The following is a 22013-nucleotide window of genomic DNA, read 5'->3' as shown; positions in this document are numbered from 1 at the left end:
TCGTTCTGCAGGGGCCAGTGACCTGTCCCCGTCCGGCCAGCTCGAGGCCTAGCGCGCGTTTCCCGATGAGACCTCGGGCCTCGGTCCGCGTGTAACGTGCGCCGCGGCCGCACGGCTGACGTCTCGTCCGCCAGCCCCTTCCACACCAGACCCTGGTTCTCCGGCGTCCCCTCACCGCTTCCGGCACTTGGGGACACCAATCGTCACGTCTGAGAACGAAAGACCGACACCCCCCCCCCCCCGCCTCGGGACGCAGGCAAGCCAATCCAGCTGCGCGCTACCCCAGCGCCCAGTACGCCTGGACGCACGACTTTGGCCAATCCGTCCAGGGACGTCCTCCTGGTCCCGCCCCGCACTGTCACAGCAGCTGTCAATCTCGCGTCCGCCCCTCCCGCGTCGCGCACTTCCTCCCGGACGCCGTGACGTACGCGACCCTGTGCCCGGCGCGGCGAGCCAATGGCGGTGGCGGATACGGCGGGCCAATGGGCGGCAGTGTCTCATGCGGCCGGCGCCCGCCGCAGCCGCCGCCGGGCCCCGGAGCCAGAGGCCGCCCGAGCCAGAGCGCGATGGAGCGAGGGCCCCAGGCGGGGAGGCGCCGCCGCGGAGCGCGCGGCCCGACGCCCCCTCAGTGAGCCCGAGCCCGGCCGCGCCTCCCGCCGGCCTCGCCACCTCGCGGGCGCTCGGAGCCGCCGCCGCCTTCCCGCTCGGGCCGTGGGCCGGGAGACGGGCAGGGGCTGCATGGCCTCGCCCGCGCCCCGCCGCTGAGCCCCGGAGCCGCAGCCCGAAGCCGGGTGAGAGCCGCCGCCGGCTGGGGCGGGGGTCGGGCGGGCGCCGGGGCGTGGGGGCGGCCTCGCGGCCTGCAGGCCTTCCGCACGGGCGGAGCAGCGCGACGGCTCGGACGGGCCTGGGGTCCCGGCGGGTCCGGGCGTGCCTGAGGGGCCGACGGGGGTTCCGGGGAGGGCCTAGGTGGTTCTAGGGGCCGACGGGCGGCTCGGGGCAGGCCTCGCGGGTTCGGGGGCGGCGTGAGGGGCCGACGGGGGCCTCCGGGGCGGGCTTGGGGGTTCTGGGGGCCGTGGGTGGCCCACGGCGGGTTCGGGGCAGGCCTGGGGGGTTCAAGGGGCGTGAGGGACCGACATGGAGTTCTGGGGGGGGGAGGCTGGAGGTACCAGGGGGACGTGAGAGGCCGACGATGAGCTTTAAGGGGTATTAGGCTGTCTGGGCTGCCGTGAGGGGCTGACGGGTGGATCTGGGGGGTCCGGGAGGCCGATAGTGGACTCTAGTCAGGCCTGGGGGCGCCAGAGCAACCGTGAGGGGCCGACGGGGGGTTTTACAGGGAGTTGGGGGCCCAGGGCAGCGGTGAGGGGCTGACGGTGGGCTTTAGTGGGGGTTGGGGGCCCAGGGCAGCACTGAGGGGCAGATGGGTGGATCTGGGGGGTCCGAGGGGCCGACGGTGGGCTCGGGGCAGGCCTGGGGGGCCAGGACAGCCGTGAGGGGCCAGCTGGGGCTTTAGAGGGAGTTGGGGGGCCCAGGGCAGTCGTGAGGGGCCGATGGTGGGCTTTGGGGGGCCTGGGGGCCCGGGCTGCCGTGAGGGGCCGACGGGGGACTCCGAGAGGCCCCGGGCACCTGGGGAGCGGGGGCGCCGACCTCTGACACGCGGGAGGGGAGCTTTCACGGTGTGGGTTGTAGTTGTTATTCCCAGCGTCCCTATTATTATCGCTGTTTTGAAATGGGAGCAGGCGGCTCTCGGGCTCCCAGCCGGAGGGGGCGGGCGAGCCGGGCCCTGGAGGGGGAGTAGGGGCGCTGGGGTTGCAGGGGGCGCGCGTGGGCTCGCGGAAGGGCAGGAATGCGGGGCTGCGGCGCGCGGGGTGTTGTTTCGGGGGGATGGTAGGCGGGACTGGGGGGCGGTGAGAGGGAGGCGGTGGTGGTGGCGGCTGCAACAGCAGCCCTTGGCCTCAAGGAACAATGTGAGACGTTGCCTGAAATGTTAATTTCCGTTCCTCATTTCATCATCCCCTGGCAGGGCGGTAGCCGTGAGTGTGTCTGTGGAGGGTTGGCCCTGCCACATGCATTCCGTCCTCTCTCAAAGAGAGATTGTGCTGTTAAATCTTGTGTCTCTGCCGTTTTGGGGGAGTCTTAATTTTTCTTGACGTCTGCTCTTTTCCTGGTGCCCCATCAAGGTGTTCTACTTGTGTTGTGTTTTTGGAAAGCTCGTCTTGTACCCCAGCTTCCCAGGAGTTGTAGAAGAGGCTTCGGTAGATTCACTGGCTTGAGTGGGCCCTGTGCTTTCAAAACCAGTTTCTCTGTAACAGTTAAGATGCAGCATGCTTGGGTGTCATGGTTTCTACAGGTTATGAGAAGTTTTGTATCCTTTTGCAAGAACAGGGTGTTTTTGCAAATTTCTTGGTAGAGAAATCAAATTTTGGGTTTTCTTATATGGTGAGAGTGTTGTCAAGTGATTTGAGCAAGGTCTTTAACATTCCTTTTCAACTGAGGAGTAAAAATGCACTGTTGTTGAATTGGAAAATTTAGAATGTTTTGGTCCATTTGGGAGGATGATGGGACACATTCAGCAACACTATGTAAGATGATATTGTGGAAAAACTGCCATTGAAACAGTTACTATTTTTGGTTTGTGCAAACCCAGTCAATGGCATAACTTGGATAGTTCTAAGTCAGAGACCCTGAGACTGTTTATTTGCTGCTTTTGGGACCTTGATTTCTCTTACTAACTGTTGCTGTCCTGCAAGACCCAGAGTTCTGTGTGTATTTGAGAGTGATTGCACAAGTATTTTGATATTACTTTGAAACTGTAGTTAGAAAAAAAAAATAAAAAGGAAGAACATCCTGCTCCAGTTGATTGTGACCCTTGAATTGAATCTGTGCGGTTGGCTATGCCTCCCCCACCCTCCATTCAGCTGTTGTTCTCTCTGTCGTTCACGCTTAAGAGCAGAAACTCATTTGATAGGCTGGCTCTCCTGAATGGAATGGGATGGGAGGAAACAAAGACCAAGTTGCTATGACATTTTTCTGTGTTCTTTGTGCATGCCTCTTGAGTTACTTAAAAAGCTACCCAAAGATATTGCTAAATTTTACCCAAATTTAAAACTTTAAGTTTTTCTCTAAATATTTCTTGTTGTGGTAAAAATGTACCTAAAATTTACGGGAAGTTTGTTTTTAAAGGTGTGACACAGTCATGAATTCCTCATTTGCAGTTGTAACTTGATGTCAGCTTTCTGACTTGTATGGCCACTGCTGGACGTTTTCTCTGGACCCTCTGTGGACTGGCCATGTTAATCATACTGCACCAGCAGTGCCTTCCATCTCTCTCAACCAGATGGGCTGCTCATGACTAGTGGCTGTCATGGTAGCTATAATTATAGTGTTGATACAGTGACAAGTAGAACTTTCTACAAATAGAGTTAAAGAAACTGTGCTGTTTGTATTTGAGAATATTTTTTGAGAAGCTTTGTGTGCCTTGGGCTTTTAAGTATATTGATGTAGTCAGGTGATGTTTCCTCAAATATAAGAGGAGAGTTATTTTGCATATGGGCAATGAGCCTGTCATCAATTAAATAACATAATTAGAGAGTGTCAGTAAATGCTGGTTCAGAGCATAATCGGCATTTGTTGCCAAAATAAGTGTTTTGATCTGTCCATTACCCTGTATAAGTCCCTTCATCCCTCAAATGGTAAGTGTAATGGATGAGCTTCCTTTAATAGCAAGATCTTTGCTAGTTAATAGGTGAAAATGATGATGCATTGCTCGTCTGACCACAAGCTGAGGCAGTTTATTAGTGCTGTGTAGTCAGTGCTCTGGGGATGGACCTTGGCTCATTTGATAACTTTATACAAAAATTGAATGAACTCAACTAAAAGTTATTGTCTTAAAATGTTTTCAGTATGTGTTCTCTTATTTGAATTTCAAATGGAATTTCTGTGCAATTTAACGTTTCCAGTTTTATCTTTTTTTTTTAATAATTTTATTTATTTTTCCCCCAAAGCCCCAGTAGATAGTTGTATGTCATAGCTGCACATCCTTCTAGTTGCTGTATATGGGACTCGGCCCCGGCATGGCCGGAGAAGCGGTGCGTAGGTGCGCACCCAGGATCCGAACCTGGGCCGCCAGCAGCGGAGCACGCGCACTTAACCGTTAAGCCACGGGGCGGGCCCTCCAGTTTTATCTTAAAGCTATATGAGGGCTGGCCCGGTGGCTTAGCGGTTAAGTGCGCGTGCTCCGATACTGGCGGCCCGGGCTCCGATCCCGGGTGTGCACTGACGCACCGCTCCTCCGGCCATGCTGAGGCCGCGTCCCACATACAGCAACTAGAAGGATGTGCAACTATGACATACAACTATCTACTGGGGCTTTGGGGGAAAAAAGGAGGAGGATTGGCAATAGATGTTAGCTCAGAGCCCGTCTTCCTCAGCAAAAAGAGGAGGATTAGCATGGATGTTAGCTCAGGGCTGATCTTCCTTACATAAAAAACAAACAAACCAAAAAAACACAAATCTATATGAAAGAGGGTGTCAATTGTCAGCTCCCGGAACTCAGGCAGTTAGAGATAATCAGCACAGAAAGCCTTTTTAGGCTTAGGAAATGATCCACTTTAACAACTACTTTGTTAATTCTGATAAAGATGTTTCTATTCCAAAATGGCTCTTTTTTTGTTTTTTTTTTTTTTTGTGAGAAAGATCAGCCCTGGGCTAACATCCATGCTAATCCTCCTCTTTTTGCTGAGAAAGACCGGCTCTGAGCTAACATCTATTGCCAATCCTCCCTTTTTTTTTCCCCCAAAGCCGCAGTAGATAGTTGTATGTCATAGTTGCACATCCTTCTAGCTGCTGTATGTGGGACGCGGCCTCAGCATGGTCAGAGAAGCGGTGGTTGGTGTGCCCCCGGGATCGAACCCGGACCGCCAGTATCGGAGCACATGCACTTCACCGATAAGCCACCGGGCTGGCCCAGTGTTGTTGTTTGATGGATCTTATTCATGGTATCTTTTAAGCCAGAGTCAGACTCAGCTGTGTACTTAAATGTCTGTTTTTGTTATTCTTCTGTGCTTTTCTTAACTCCCTTATTCCTCCTCCACATTTAAAATTTTCTTTAGATTCCTCTTTGGACTAAATAGTGTTTTATATATACGGTAGAACTGCAAATGTTATTTTTATGATAATGTCCCAAATGATTATTAACAGCCTAACTCTGATTGCACGACCCCTCTCCCCCGGGCCCCCGTTCAGACCTTAGTCACTCTTGCTCTCAACTCCTGCTGCTCTAGCCACATGGGCCTTTCATTTCCTAGATTGGTCCTGCTGAGTCCTCCCTTGCAAATCGCCCCCCCCCCCGCCCCCCAACCTCCAAGGTAAAATATTGCTTCCTCTCAGATAGCCTTCTTATCATCACTCCCAAGGAAAGTGGCCATCCCACCTTGTTACAGCCACATAGAACTTAACACAATTGATGAAATATGTCCTGATTGGTTTACGTCTGTCTCCATGATAGAAGGGCTGTGACCTTACTGATAATAGAGTTGGTCTCTTTGGTCCCTCAGGGCCCAGCCTAGGGTGTGACGTATTCATAGAATTGGCTCAAGAAATATTTGTTGAATGATTTAAAGCCTGTATATGGAAGTAGTTGAGTAATTTTGGAAGGACAAACTTAGGATCATGAACTTTCATTTATTGGATTGACTAGGAATCATGCTCTGTGCCTATCAGTCATGTTCCCATTTGTTTTCATTATAAGTTTCCTTTATAGTTTAGATAAAGGTGGCAGACAGGGCTTTTAAAATTGGCACAGAACAAGCAATAAAGGAAGATAATTAAAGGGAAGATTGTCTTCATGGGAAGAAAAAAATGCTTTCTGTGAAAGCAGTTTCAGTGGGACTGCTGCTTTTGGGGCAAAATCGAAGGCTCCCCGAGCGTGGTGTATATTTGCTGCTGCTGTTGCTCATGGTCCTTAGGTATTCCAGCGAGAACTTTGAGCACCGCTGGCTCCATGTAACATAAACGGTGGTTTAGCATTGTAGTGGAGACCTTTGAAAGTTTTAGCATTTTATTTTTAATTTTTTTGCTTCCTAAGTGATTGTAATAAAGTCAGTGGACGTTGAGCCCAAAGCCTCAGTTCAAACATAAATTCCCCAGAATGGAGGTGCCCCCCTTAACGTCCCTCCCAGTTGTAACATTTTAATGAAGGAAAAAAATAACCTCTTTGGAGAGAAATACACCAAAATGGAGTTGTGTGTTATTTTTTCCCACTCCTGTTTATGTTTTCTAAATTTTTAAAAATGAACCTGTGGGGCCGGCCCCGTGGCTTAGCGGTTACATGCGCGCGCTCCGCTACTGGCGGCCCGGGTTCGGATCCCGGGCACGCACTGACGGACCGCTTCCGGCCATGCTGAGGCCGTGTCCCACATACAGCAACTAGAAGGATGTGCAACTATGACATACAACTATCTACTGGGACTTTGGGGGGAAAAAAAAATGAACCTGTTATGTAGTTGGCAAAAGAGTTGCTTTTGAAAAGACTAGTTGTGAGTATAATTTGGGTGATAGAGACTTTAGTTCTTGGTTTGGATAACAGTGATTTGTATTTGTGTGGTTTTAACTTTTTAGATAGTAAGGGGCAAGGGGAATTGGTTGTGGTTGAAAACAGTTAGACATCATCCTAGAACTTAAGAAATCCCACAGTTCTAAAGCTCATTCTGTGAATAAAGAGTCAAGTGGGTTTTCAGTGTGCAAATAAAAGAAGTCTGTCCTATTAATATAGTTAACATTTTTCAAGGGCTGAAAGGACTGAAAATCCTGTTGCTGGGCCGAGGCTTCTTTGATGCCCACTCAAGGCCAAGGCTGAGCTGGTTGTCAGGGGAGTGATGCTCTGAGTTACAGGGTCCTTATCTGCTGGCTAAGGGCAAGGCCCAAGTTTCCTGTTCTGCCTTTGGCATCTGTGCAGTGAATTATTTATTATCCTGAAAATCTGTAGACACTCTTTTTCCACTTGTGAAGAAACCAATGTGCACCTGTTCACTATATAAAAATGTTAGCATTTTCTCAGGATAAAACATTTGATCACTTAGATCAAAATTTTTTTGTCAAGGTTAAATAAAATTCATAAAATCCCCCTTCCTCCAATTATTTGTTTAACTGTAAAAAATGTGGCCTTTAAGAATTGAAATTTAACTTGTAAATGCTTAATAACTTTGTGATATCAAAGGTTATTTTTCATCTAAAATGTAGCAGATAGTTTTCTTTTCTCAGCTCAGTAGTAATAAGTATCTTTTCCTCCCCTCCTCCCAGTGGCAGTCTTCAGACCGAGAATGCTAATGTCTTAGAATAATAAATATTTCTTTTCTTTTTTTTTGTGAGGAAGATCAGCCCTGAGCTAACATCCATGCTAATCCTCCTCTTTTTGCTGAGGAAGACGGGCTCTATCTATTGCCAATCCTCGTCTTTTTTTTTTCCCCCCAAAGCCCCAGTAGACAGTTGTATGTCATAGTTGCACATCCTTCTATTTACTGTATGTGGGACGCGGCCTCAGCATGGCTGGAGAAGTGGTGCGTCAGTGCGCGCCCGGGATCCGAACCCGGGCTGCCAGCAGTGGAGCACGCGCACTTAACCGCTAAACCACGGGGCCGGCCCTAAATATTTCTAAATAATGAGAAGATTGCATAGGATGCTTGGTTCATAACGTTTTGGCTAAAGTTCTGATTAATTTTTTTTCCACTGCATTCATATCTAGCAAAATAAACAAAAGACTTGGATTTAATTCTGGGTGATAATGTAAATTTGAGATCATTATGGCTATACTGTGTAAACTTGTCTAAAATAGAGGATGAGAGAAGCAGTGAGGAACTTTATTACTCTTCAGAAGTTAAGCCTTGCTGTATGCACTATGTTTCTAAATGTGGCTTTACATCCTGTAAAACAGGAAGTAAAAATAAAAAACCAAAAAAACCCCAAAGCAACACTCTTGAAGAAATAAACTTTTTTTTCTTTAATTACTAAAATGCTGGGCTAATTAAAGGATATGCAGAACACTAAAACAATCTTGCCTTTTTGGATGATTACAAAGAAGAAAACCCACCGTTTAGGGGTCTGAAACTGTGCTGAGAACTTGCAAGCGCTAAGTCAGTATTCTGCAACCCCTTGGGTGATTCTGATTTCAAGGCGTTTTTAGACTGTGATTTTTTTCTTTGCCAGAGGTGTATGACTTGCTCTTAATGTATTTAGATTACCTGCAGAGGTATTTTCATTACTTTGAGAATAGTCCATCTGAAATTTGAAGTGTTTTAGTTTAGAGGTTAATACATTAAATATGCTGAAACTTAAAACATTTTCTTATAGGACGTTTTTTCCATAACACTTGAGAAAGGTAGTCTTTGAATTGTGTCCTTTGTCTTTTAGTATGAAACTGAGAAAAGTGATAATGTGCTTTCACTCTTAGCTTAAGTAATTTTCAGTAGATGTAACCTTAATGAGATTTATATGAAAAATTTTTTTTTGTGAAGAAGACTAGCCCTGAGCTAACATCTGATGCCAGTCCTTCTCTTTTTGCTGAGGAAGTCTGGCCCTGGGCTAACATCTGTGCCCATGTTCCTCTACTTTATATGGGACGCCACCACAGCATGGCTTGACAAGCCGTTGGTGTGCGACCGGGATCCGAACTTGCAAACCCCGGACCGCCGAAGTGGAGTGCGTGCACTTAACCTCCACCGTGTTGACCCCCAAACTTTGTTTTTCTTTGAAGTAATTAGATCTGATCTGTTAAACCTGGGTTCTCATCAGATGACTGACTTTTTAAAAAAGACTATGTTGAAGCAATAACTTTAATCTTTTTAAAAAAGGGTAAGTAAAGACTAACGGCACAATGAAGTTTTAGAAAGTTGAAGAGAATTTAGAATTTAACCTATAGCCTCCCGTTTTCCTTTTCCTTGATAGTTTTCTTCTGAGACCCCAAATATGGTGGCTCAAGGGGGATGGGGAACAGACGGTAGAAGGAGGGTGTGTTAGAAGAGGTAACACAGGAGGTTGTGAGGGCTGGAAGGAAAACATGCTCTCAGAATTTGGAGAAACACTTGTGGTTTTTTATATTTCAGTGCTGTTGCTGTTCATTTTCTATTGCTGCTATAACAGATTACTACAAACTTAGTGGCTTCAAACAATACAGGTTTATTATCTTACAGTTCTGTAGATTGGAAGCCTGACGTGGATCTCGCTGGGCTAACATCAGGTGTCAGCAGGGCTGGTTCCTTCTGGAGGCTCCAGGGGAGGGTCTGTTTCCTTGTCTCTTCCCTGTTTTTTTTTTTTTTTTTTTGTGAGGAATATCAGCCCCGAGCTAACATCCGTGCCAATCCTCCTCTTTTTTGCTGAGGAAGACCGGCCCTGAGCTAACATCTATTGCCAATCCTCTTCCTCTTTTTTTTTTTTTCCTTTTTCTCCCCAAGGCCCCAGTAGATAGTTGTATGTCATAGTTGCACATCCTTTCTAGTTGCTGTATGTGGGACGCCGCCTCAGCATGGCTGGACAAGCGGTGCGTCGGTGCGTGCCTGGGATCTGAACCTGGGCCGCCCGCCAGTAGTGAAGCGCGAGCACTTAACCGCTAAGTCACAGGGCCAGCCCTGCCTCTTCCCTCTTTTAGAGGCTGCTCACATTCCTAGGCCTGTGGTCCCTTCTTCCACCTTTAAGGCCAGCAACGTTGCATCTCTGACCTTCTTCCAAAGTCACATCTCCTTCCTACTCTCTCTTCTGTCTCCCTCTCCCACTTTTAAGGACCTGGGTGATTACATTGGATCCACCTGGATAATCCAGGCTAATCTCCCTATCTGCTGATTAGTAACCTTCATTCCATCTGAAGCTTTATTCCCCTTTGCCATGTAACCTAAAATATCCACAGGTTCCAGGGATTAGGATGTGGACCTCTTTGGGGCATTATTCTGCCAACCACACTAGGATTCCATGGATGCCATCTTAACAGATGAGATTGGATCAGGTCATTGTGCAGCTGGCTCTGGTGCTTTGCTTCGGTTTGCAAGAACTGTCTTGGCTCATGGAAAGACGCAGGGTCGTTGGTCAGCCAGTGTAGTCTGGCATTGATGGGGGATTAGTGAGTGGTGGAAATACACATCTTCGGGGCTGACCCCGTGGTTTAGCGGTTAAGTGCGCGTGCTCCGCTGCTGGCGGCCTGGGGTTTGGATCCCGGGTGCGCACCGACGCACCGCTTCTCCGGCCATGCTGAGGCCGCATCCCACATACAGCAACTAGAAGCTATGACATACAACTACCTACTGGGGCTTTGGTGGAAAAATAAATAAATAAATAAAATTATAAAAAAAAATACATGTCTTAGACAAGGTTTTGTTTTAAATAAACTTATTTTGGAATAATTTTACACATACAGAAAAGTTGCAAAAGTAGTACAGAGTTCCACCGTATTCTTTATCCGGGTCCTTTAATGTGAACATCTTACATAACAAGGGTAAGGTTGTCAAAGCTAAGACATTAACGTTAGTATATTACTATTAAACTCTGGACTTCATTTGGATTTCATCCATTTTTATGCTGATGTCCTTTTACTGTTCCAGGATCCCCCACTGCATTGAGTCGTCATGTCTCCTCAGTCTTCTCCTGTCTGTAACAGTTTCTCAGTCTTGTTTTTCATGATCTTGGCAGTTTTGAAGAGTACGGTCTTTCTTTTTTACATCTTTGTAGCCGTTCACCCATTTGGCACAGTTGTAAAGCACTATATAGCTGACTTGTTTATCTGACTACTTCTCCGCCTGTGGACTGCTGTATAGGGAAGAACAGCTTTGTATCTTTTTGCAGCTGGAATGAGTTACATGTTTTATGGAGGGGGCTTCTAAGACTAGAAAAACTTAGCTTTTTCCCACCTTATACTGATTTAGTCAAATGTTTACTGGTTGCTCAGTGTGTGTAAGGCTGTGTTGTAGAAACTCAGAGATGAAGGAGACGGGCCTGCTCTGAAATTGGGGAGAAGGAGATGCACTCAGGGGTACGAGGAAAAGAGAGGAGTTCAGGGGAGAGAAAGCATTTCTGGCTCTGCAGTCTGGGAGATGCATTGGAGGAAGTGCTATTTAAGGATCGGTGGAACGTCAGCGTATAGAGCACAGGGTAAGGCCGTCACAGACTGTGGGAAGGCTCTGGACCAAGGCTGGGAGGTGAGATGTAGCAAGAGAATGTCAGCTAGACGTCTTTGAACATGGAGCCCATGAAAGAAAATGGTAGCACATAAAGCTAGGCACAGGAAATGAAGTCAAATTGTGTAGGATTTGGAATGACGAAGCCTGGAAGTGGCCTGCTGAGGAGGAGGCATTACATTGCCTGAGGCAGGAGGTGGTGTGTCAGAGTCTGATAGTGGTGGATGGGCCAGAGGAAAGTCAGAGTGACTGGTGAGTAGAAGGCTTTGCAGTGCTCCTGTTTCCAAACTTGGGATGCCAAGATTAATGTTGACATTCCAAGCAAATGTTGATTAGGTATCTGTTGATATGTGCACAGAACTTAGAGGGATACAAAACAAACATGAGTCCAAGATAAGCCTAACAATGTGTTTGGGCAAATAAGAAGATCACTGTTCTCCCTTCGCGCTGGTGACTTCTCCAGCCCCTTCAATTGGCTTCTAGGAATTTGGCAGAGAGAATCAGCTCAGTTTGGCCACTGCTTGTGAAAGGAGGTGAATGCAAGGTCACTGTTTTGTCTTCTAGCTTTCACCCCTAATGTTCTCTGCTTTTGGGCAAGTACCGGGTTTAAAAAGATGTCTCTTGAGGCCGGCCCGGTGGCGCAAGCGGTTAAGTGCTCGCGCTCCGCTGCGGCGGCCCGGGGTTCGCCGGTTCGGATCCCGGGTGCGCACCAACGCACCGCTTGTCAAGTCATGCTGTGGTGGCGTCCCATATAAAGTAGAGGAAGATGGGAATGGATGTTAGCCCAGGGCTAGTCTTCCTCAGCAAAAAAAGAGGAGGATTGGCAGATGTTAGCTCAGGGCTGATCTTCCTGACAAAAAAAAAAAAAATATGTCTCACTAGAGACACTACTATAGAAAATAGGAACACCATTTTCTAGGGAAAAGTGTAAAATAACCAGTTAGAAATGGATGATGAGGGCCGGCCCCATGGCTTAGTGGTTAAGTGCGTGCGCTCCGCTACTGGCGGCCCGGGTTCGGATCCCAGACGCGCACCGACCCACCGCTTCTCCGGCCATGCTGAGGCCGTGTCCCACATACAGCAACTAGAAGGATGTGCGACTATGACATACAACTATCCACTGGGGCTTTGGGGAAAAAAAAAAAAAGGAGGAGCATTGGCAATAGATGTTAGCTCAGAGCCGGTCTTCCTCAGCAAGAAGAGGAGGATTAGCATGGATGTTAGCTCAGGACTGATCTTCCTCACAAAAAAAATAAATAAGATATTAAAAAAAAAAAGAGGACCCTGATGGAGGCCTCTCACTGAGGGAGGGATGTCTCCGGCAAGAGGAGGATCTCCTTGTGAGAAGAGCAGTGTGATTAAGATGTTCTTAAGAAGATCTTGGGAATCCTGAAATCGGAAGGGGACTCTTAGAGTGGGCTGCATGGACAAGTAATGAAGACTTAATGGTGTTTGCTAACAAGTCTTTACATAAAAATGTTTGAAAATGAGAGGGTAAGTTGATTCAGAGTGGATGGAATGGGGCAAACAAGTGATGAGCAGTTTTATGAAAGGACAGGGCAAAGGAGACAAGAAGAGAGGGAAGGAAGGGAGAGTAGGGCAGTGTGCTGACAGTCTGCCTTGTGCTGACTACATGCCACACTCCATCTCGGCCCGCGGGCTGTGACAAACCCAATGCTCCTGGTCTCATGGTGCTTGCATTCTGGAGGGAGAAATGGGCAGCTCTGTCAGGAGAGGAACGCCATCTAGGGAAGTCTGACGGAGGGAGGCTGGGAGCTTGGCATTGGTGACAGTTCAGCTCAGCAGATGTTTAGTTTGAACACCTCTTATGACCCAGACAGAGTCTGGTCCTTGCCCTCAAGGAGATTTTTTTCAAGACAGTATAAACTGCAGGCCAAAGATAGTAATTTTGGGTCCATATAGAAGGGGCTAGTGATTTTGGGGTCTGGAGAAGTAGCCAGCCTGGAAGGGAGAACAGTGATCTTGTTATTTGCCCAAATACATTGGTTAGGCTTATCTTGGACTTGTGTGTGCTTTGTATCTCTCATAGTTTTGTGCACATATGAATAGATACCTAATCAATATTTGCTTGAAGGATCAGTCTTAAAAGTTATGATTTTAAAAAAAGGCTTATGAGGGGCCGGCCCGGTGGCGCAAGCGGTTAAGTGCATGCGCTCTGCTTTGGCGGCCAGGGGTTCACTGATTCTGATCCTGGGGGCGCACTGATGCACCGCTGGTTGGGCCGTGCTGTGTTGGTGTCCTGTATAAAATAAAGGAAGATGGGGGCGGATGTTAGCTCAGGGCCGGTCTTCCTCAGCAAAAAAAGAGGAGGATTGGCATCAGATGTTAGCTCAGGACTGATCTTCCTCACACACACACAAAAAAGGGCTTATGGCCTGAGAAAGGAACAGTACTTGGCAGGAAATACACAATAGTCTGTACAAGAAACATGTAGTAAGTAAAACATGTGCCAAGCATATTAGCTAGTGTGAGAGTATTTGTGATTTGCTCAGGTCAGTGGTAGCCTTTCTCCAGCTCTGGAGAGGCACCGTTTCTCAGCTACTGTGATGGAAGAACCTTGTCCTTTGATGCGTCTGTGGGCGGGGCAGTAGTGCAACTCAGGCATCTGGCTTCGGGAGCCTTCTCTGTTGGCTGTACTGTTTCTCTCAGGGCCCTACACTGCGTGTCGTTTAATCACAGATGCAGAAATAAATGGAGAGCAGAAGTCAACGTTTTGAACAGCCCTTCTGTTGCAGGTGCCCAGAGTGAGGTGCACTTGAAGGCAGTCGCCTCAGGGCCAAGGAGGGTCCTGTGTGGTGCATTCACTTCTTTGTGTTTATTTTAATTAACCTCTCCACTGTTCTGCTAAATTGCTTTGTTACCAACCCCTCTGTAACACTAAAGCATTTTACCTTTTCACTGGTTGACTCTGTCTGACACCTTGTTTCTACAGTTGTTGCACTGTCACAGTGCTAATCCAACCACTGGTCCGCTCTTGATTAGCAGCCGACATTTAGAAGCTGCAGAGCAGTGCGTGACTGGTGCTCCTAACTGCAGCGTTTGAGGACTGTGCCCATCACTGGGGGGTGGGGATGAGTGGGGGTGGGGCGAAGGGCTCATGGAAAGTGTCTCAGCAGTCACAGCCGTCACAGCGTGGCTCCTTACCCTACCCTTCCTGAGGCAGGCGAGTTCTTGTTTCTTTGTCCCGAGATGCTTTTGAGGGCTGTGCCTTCAGTGAATTAGGTGACGGTAAAAATAATTTCAGATCAGTGGGCTCATCAAGGCTATTTGGTTTCGAAGTGTTTGCAGCTGGGGCTGAAGTCAGTCAGTCCTGGGCAGTTGGGTTCAATTAAGGTGAGAGGAAACAGTCTGCACCTCTCCTCTCATTCTCAGACTCTGCTCTTTCTACTGAGTTGTTTGGAGGCTTAAGTCGTATGAGATTCTAAACCATGGCAGAGCCTTAAATAATAGGTACCAGATATCTACTGCTGTGGTTCCAAGCTTCACCTTGTTTTGAAAATGAGAGCTTTAGCCCTCTTAGGGGAGGCTAGAAGTTGGTTGTGGGCATGTAAGGGGAGGGAGAGTGATTCGTAGCAAACAGAATCCTGTCAACATGTGTTTATTCTGTGCGTGGCCTGGTGTGCGGGGTTAATTCCAGCCCACATCTCCATTTACAAGATGGTGACTTGAGAGTTGGAATTGGAACCTGTGTCCTCACCAACAACTTAGTGTACTTTTTAACTTCCTATGTAAATATTTGTCATTGGTGGCTAAATTTCCTAAACTGTAGCTTTTACTGCTGAAAATGTAATTACTTTTGTCATCTAATAAGACTTAGAGCTGACAGACAATCGCACAAATGAGACTCAGTTCACATGATTTTTTTTTCTGAATTAAATAAATTCACAATTTGACTTGAAAGCCTAGCGTGTAATTCAGAGAAGTAGACCCTCATTATTGATAGTTGTTACTGTCTGATGCTGTTGACTTCCATGAATGGATGCTTCTGGTATTGCTCACTGCATCTTAGGGGACAGAAGGTCCCCCCTCAGCCAGTGGCTCTCACTGGCTCCCCTCGGGAGAGCACACCTGTTTCCTTGTGTGAAGGCCCCAGTGCCTCTGGTAGGCCCAGCTCAGCCAGGTAGAGTGTGGTGTGGGTGAGGTGGGGGCTTTAGGTTTCCTCTTTTTACGGGCCTATTTCTCCAATGTTACTATCTGATTAAGTAAAAAAAAATTACTCTTTGGAATGTAAAATGTCAAGGTGAGGTTCATTCCAGGTGTTAGTGAGTTTATATTAATGATTTAAAACTCACTGTGTTGTCGTCTGTGTTCTCTCTCCTTGTTTCGTGGAGCTTTCTTTAATAAAGACGTTCACGACTAGATGTAACTGTTGCTCACTTGGTAGTAGGAGTACCATTTGAAAACCTCTTGAGCAGGGTAAGGCCAGTGGGTTTCCCCAGCTCCCTGGGGTGTTTTGCTGCTTCCTGCTGAATCCACGTGGCGCACCCCCTTTGACCGCTGCACTCCGTTGTCACTGGGGTGCAGGTACATCCCTACATACCTTTGCTTTAAAAGGTAATTTAAAAGGTCAGCACATATAGTCTATAAACTGAATTTATATAAAAGCAAATATCAAGTGCTGATTAATCTGGGGGAGTAGTTTTTTCAGGCTGCTTTAAATAGCCCTCAGTGTTATTAAAAGTCATTTCTGAGTAGTGAGATGTTTTTTATATGGAGTCACATTTGTTTTATACAAGAGGCAAACCTGCCTTGTAATTAAAGTTCTTCTAGGGACAGTACACTTTCCCGAGGTCAGTTATCTGACACCCAACACGCCGAAGGACTGTGATTCCAAGAGACCAGGTGTTGGGTGGGGAACGCATTATCCATGCACTTATCAAAGGCGGAATGTTTACCTGCTATGGGGTCATTTAATGTGAGGGCCAAGGGTGTCACTGTGGGACGGATCAGTTCAGGCATGTTTAGCTTTCCAGATTACCTCATCCTGGGAAACTTTGGAATCATCAGGGTTTCATTCTGTTGAGGTGTACTTCTTTGATGTTAGAGTTACGAGAATAAACGGTTTTCATTAAGCATCAAGCATTGTTTGTGAGAAGTCCTAATGAGAAATGTCGTGGGGAGAAGCTGCCAATTGTTGTTAGATGATGCAGGGAATGGCTGTGCATGAGAACTGCTCTCCACCAGCCAAGAGGTGGAAAGAGAGAGAGAGTGTGGACCGAAGGGAGGCAGCCTCCAGCTGGTGGATGACTGTTGAGTGCACAAAGGATGAAAGGGACATGTGTGGACACTCTGTGCTGCTTCTGAGTAGGATATCCAGGTTGATTCTAGGGGGCAGTCTGTCTGTGAGACCTGACACTTGATCTCTTTGGGACGTTGTATGCTGGGGGCTGGGGGGATGTTCATGTGTGAGAAAGAGGCATCAGGTTGGTTAGCAGTCAAGGGTCTTTCTTTTCTACTGAGATGTTTGGAATAGGATGTCTCATTTTTATATAGATTTGAGGGATGTGAAAAGAAAAATCAACTCCAACAATTTGACTTTACTTATCTTCCAGTTTTTGTCATTCCTTCTTTGTATTGTTGCAGTCAGTGTCCATCAGGGTGATCGTCCTATGTGCACTCCTGTTTATTGGACTCTGGCCGTTAAAGGAGTGTCCTTGAGTCACGAGTCATGGGGGTGTTTCTTGGTGTGTGTGCTGCTGCCCGAGGTCCAAGTCCAGGCTGGCAGAGCAGCCCCCGCTGCTGTGTGCTGGCCCCGCGTGTCCTGCACAGGCTGTGGTTGGGAACCATTCCTAAAAGGCTGAAACAGAAAACCAACTGAGGAAGCACTCCCCACATTAAGCCATTTTTTACCTTTTAAAATTGTTTTTGGTTTCTTTTAAAGCCATACTAAGTTGGAAATAGAAGAATACATACCAAGAAACAAATATGAGGTCTAATTTTTAACATTTAACACAATCATATTTAATATTTCCAGAACTGCTTTACTGTGACCTGTTTTCCCATGAAGCACAAGTGATCCTATCCAGAGATGTGCCATCAGCATGGCTCTGACAACTTGGTGAAACAAGAAAGAAAACAAGTGCACAGTAGGGACAGAAGGGTGACCGGCTGTGCTCCGCGTAACTGCTCTAAGGCTCACACCCAGGGAGGTCAGGTTACAGGACATTGAGGCAAAAAGGTAATGGCTTTGAGGTCATCATTTCGGGTCCTCATTATCAAGAAAACTTGAATTTTTCTTCTTCGCAGCTAAGCACTTTATATCAGGTGTGTCACTTCAATGAAGAGGTATCTTCAGATGTAGAAATAAGCTAGTTAGGAAAAGGATGATTCTCATCTTGGATACTATAATACTTAGCCATGTTTTCTGGGAATATTTTAGAATGTTCTTGCATCACTGTGTTGATTTTGCCTTTACTTGTTCATTTTACCCGGAACCCTTTTCAGGCAATCTTTGGTGTAGAGTTGGGGGTTGTGACTTTGATCTATATAGTTGTAAACTTTTCTCATCCTTTTTTTGTATTTTTTTATTGTGATAAAATATAAACAACATAAAAATTTACCATTGTAGCCACTTTTAAGTGTCCAATTCACTGGCATTAAGTACATTCACATTGTTGTATAACCATCGCCACTATCTATTTCCAGAACTTTTTCAGCACTCCAAACAGAAACTCTGTCCCCATTAAACACCCACTCCCCATTCCCCTCCCCCAGCCCCTGGCACTCACCATCCTACTTGCTGTCTCTCTGAATTTGACTCCTCTAGGGACCTGATATAAGTGGAATCATTCAGTATTTATCCTTTTTATGTCTGGCTTATTTCACTTATAGCATAATGTCCTCAAGGTTCATCCATGTTGTAGCGTGGGTCAGAATTTCCTTCCTCTTTAAGGCTGAATAATATTCCATTGTATGTATATACCAATTTTGTTTATCCATTTATTCACTGGTGGACACTTGAGTTGTGTCCATGTCTTGGCTATTGTGAATAATGCTGCTATGAACATGGGTGCACAGGTATCTGTTTAAGTTCATGCTTTCATTTCTTTTGAGTGTATACTCAGCAGAAGTGGAATTGCTGGATCATATGGTAATTCTATGTTTAACTTTTTGAGGAACCGCCTTACTGTTTTCCATAGCAGCTGCACCAGTAACACATTTTTTTTAAAGGAGCATTTGGTTTGACTTTTTATTATAAAATGCAGAAAAGTAGACAGAATGGTAAAGTGAACATCCTATATGTATTATTTAGATTTAACAATTAGCATTTTACCATATTTGCTTTATTATTATTTTGTTTAAGTGTTTTAAAACAAACTACAGATCCACAAAAACTTCAGTTAGGCCAGTTTCTTACATAGTCACATTACCTTGGTCACTTAACAGAATAATAAATAATTCTCTATCATCTCATACCCAGTTTAAGGAGTACTTTTTTTTTTTTTTTGGCTGAGGAAGATTTGCCCTGAGCTAACATCCACTGCCAGTCTTCCTCTTTTTTTGTATGTGAGCCACCACCACAGCGTGGCCACTAACAGATAAATGGTATAGTTCTGTTCCCAGGAACTGAAGTGGGGCGCACTGAACTTAACCACTATGCCCCTGGGGCTGACCCTTAAGGAGTAGAGTACTTTTTTTTTTTTTTTAATAATTTTATTTATTTCTTTATTTTTTTCCCCCAAAGGCCCAGTAGATAGGTGTATGTCATAGCTGCTCATCCTTCTAGTTGCTGTATGTGGGATGCGGCCTCAACATGGTGGGAGAAGTGGTGCGTCGGTGCGTGCCTGGGATCCGAACCTGGGCCGCCAGCAGCAGAGCGCGCGCACTTAACCGCTAAGCCATGGGGCCGGCCGTTAAGGAGTACTTTTAATAATTGATTTTGTAAGCACTTATTAGTCCAGTAAACTTGAGCAAAAAAATCAATGTTTTCTTTTTCCTCCAACCTTTTAGTATGAAAAATTTCATAAATGTGGAGAGGCAGGAAGAAGAGTACAGTGAGTGCCCCCACAGTGCCATGTAAGTTCTCTTCTGTTAACATTTTGCCACGTTTGCCATGTCTGCGCATGTGTCTGCGCTGCCTGACAGTTGGGAAGTGAGATGCAGAGCTCACGACAGTCCCCTCATAGACATCTGCGTGCGTGCTGTGGCACCACACCTCACCTGGAGGAGCATTTTCTACAGGACCTTCCGTTAGGTTCATAACCAAGCCCTGGCTGACCTGATCGTGTGTTCCTGCTTTCATTTGGTTGTCTCTAGTGTCTTGTGATGTCAAGCTACCCTCCCCACTTTTATTTTTCTTTCATGAGTCCATACCGGTCATCTGTAGATGGGAGTACATTCTTGAGTTGTCTGGCTTTGTTTTGGTTGTGTGGTTTAACTTGTCTGTCTGTCCTCTGTTTCCTGCAAACTGCAAGTTAGGTTGAAAGGCTTGATTAGAGTTAGATTAAACTTTTTTACCTTCATGGATAAAATTTTTGGTTCAGAGCATTCCCATAGTGACAAAGGATCACCTGAGATGACTTCTTGGTTGCAGTGTGTCTTTATAATGGGAAGACCTGGGTGTCCCCACCTTAACAAAGTGGTCAAACTCAGCATCACTGATACTGATTCACAGTATCTATGAAATATTCCTACCTGATGTTTAATCTGAGTCTGTATTAGTGACCGTAGGCAGTGGGGAAACCTTGCCTGGATCCTGGTTTGGAGGGAGGGAACACAATGGCTTTTAAAAAATGTTTTGAGTTGTATGTCAGTTACACCTCCATTAAAAAAAATGTTTAGGGGACATTTGGACGTTTAAATATGAACCAGATATCAGATGATTTAGTGAGTAATTGTTAATTTGCTTATGTGTGGTAATGATTTTGTGGTTTTGTAGGAGACTGTTCTTTGCTCCAGCAACATACAGACAGAGAGGAGGCGCAGTGTGAGACCTGGAGTTTGGGTATGGGGCTGACGTGTGTGCACGTGTGCACTGTGCTAGTCTCTCACCTTTTCTATGTTCCACATTTTAATATAAAAATACTGGAAAAATACTTTGTAGGTAATGCTTATATACTTCCTACTACATCCATTTCCTGAGATACACATGTAGCATGCTTAACTACCTCCCTCTAATGATAGATGAGACCAAGGAAGACCAAAGGAGCACTTTTGTCTCACTTTTTTTTTTTTTTGTGAGGAAGATCAGCCCTGAGCTAACATGCATGCCAATCCTCCTCTTTTTGCTGAGGAAGGCCGGCCCTGAGCTAACATCTATTGCCAATCCTCCTCCTTTTTTTCCCCCAAAGCCCCAGTAGATAGTTGTATGTTATAGTTGCACATCTTTCTACTTGCTGTATGTAGGACGCTGCCTCAGCATGGCCCGACAAGTGGTGCGTCGGTGCGTGCCCAGGATCCGAACCTGGGTCACCAGTAGCGGAGCACAAGCACTTAACTGCTAAGCCTTGGGGCTGGCCCCTCACTTTGTTTCTTCAGCTGTTTTCATGAATAGATGCTCATGGCGTAGACTTCTACCCATTTTCTTCCTTGATTAGCTCTGAGCTCAGTGAGCTCCATATATTATAGATTGCCAGGTGGATCTCGTGTGCTCGTCTCTGCACATATGTAACTGTGTATTGTGTGTTCTCCGATGCAGTGAGATGGGTCTGCCCAAAGAGTCTCTGAAGTCAGGACCATGTCTGGTCTACAGCCCAGCTCTTCTGATGCCCCTGAGAGAGCCAGATTCATAGGGAAGTGAAGAGAGGACGTGGTTTGGGGAGGAGGGGGGCGGTGTACTCAGTGTCTACTTTGCAGTGAATGTTAGGGTTCTGGTTCCAAAGACACTTACAAATGTATGTGTTAGATGACTTAAGTCTGGCCCACTTTTATTACAGAGAACTTGAATTGTAAAAATCTGAAGGTTTGACACATAGAGGTTGTCTAGCATTTTGAGATCTCACAGGAGAAAACAGAAGTTTTTGTACTTAGGCCCTTTAAGACTTATGTGGTGACGTGGTAGATTAATTCTATTGTGATGGTTGAAATTTTACGTTCTCTCATCCTCACAGAATTTGATTTTGTGTTGCTTTTATCTTTATGCTTACTTTTTCCATTGAAAATAGTGATTTTCGTTGTGTAAGCTGGGAGGGGAAGTCTCTACTCCTGGTCCCCAGCCTTCCAGCACTGCACTAGAGGCAGCTTCCTTTCCATACCTGGGCTGTCCTTGAGGGGTCGTCCCTGTATGTACAGCATATGAGTGTATGTGAAGTGGTTTACACAAGTAGATAGGTGTTATTCTGTACTTTGCTTTTTTTAACTTATTCTTGGAATTTATTCTGTATTAATACATATGGAGCTGCTTCATGTTTTTCCGTCATCATATTATGAATGTGCCACGACATATTTGACTTGACTGTTAGTGATGGACATTTCCTTGTTTCCGGTGTTTTACTGTGACAGAATAATATCTTTGTGCGTACTTTTGCACGTGTCAGTATTATCTATTGATTTTGTTCCTAGAATTGCTAGGTCAAGGGTTATGGGTATTTAAAATTTTGGTTTTGTCAGATTGCTTTCGGTTGAGATTTTGCTGGCTCATACCAATGATGTATGCGTGCTTTCGATTTATTCTTAAAGACCATTTGCGTCTGCTCTATGTTCTGCATGTTTTGAAGTGGACTTGGGTCAAAAGTAGTAAAATTCTGACTTTTGAGAGAAGTATCAAATTGGTCAGCGTTTCTGAATAGGCAGAAAGGTTGTGCACATTAAGGGACTGGTATTTAGTGAGTGTTTGTATTTTATAGAGATTTCTTTATTTCTTTCTAGGAAAGGCTGAAAAAATTACTGGTTAAACAGTTA

At 46.0% G+C, this 22013-nt stretch overlaps 1 protein-coding gene across 4 annotated transcripts in view; it reads left to right on the top strand.

Annotated features, from left to right (window-relative positions):
* The first annotated feature begins 588 nt into the window (after nucleotides 1–588).
* Nucleotides 589–22013, top strand: part of ANKRD11 (ankyrin repeat domain containing 11) — a 211712-nt gene continuing 190287 nt past the window's right edge. For 3 of the 4 annotated variants that reach the window (XM_058528493.1, XM_058528489.1, XM_058528488.1), the window contains exon 1: nucleotides 589–791. The gene's annotated coding sequence lies outside the window, so the exon portion shown is untranslated. The remainder of the gene's footprint in view (nucleotides 792–22013) is intronic. The other variant, XM_058528490.1, reaches the window with a different exon arrangement.

The sequence above is a fragment of the Diceros bicornis genome, chromosome 32 (genome assembly GCF_020826845.1).
Source record: "Diceros bicornis minor isolate mBicDic1 chromosome 32, mDicBic1.mat.cur, whole genome shotgun sequence".
NCBI classification, from domain to species: domain Eukaryota; kingdom Metazoa; phylum Chordata; class Mammalia; order Perissodactyla; family Rhinocerotidae; genus Diceros; species Diceros bicornis.
Note: the sequence above shows the minus strand (reverse complement) of the source record. Positions and strands in the feature narration are given on the sequence as shown.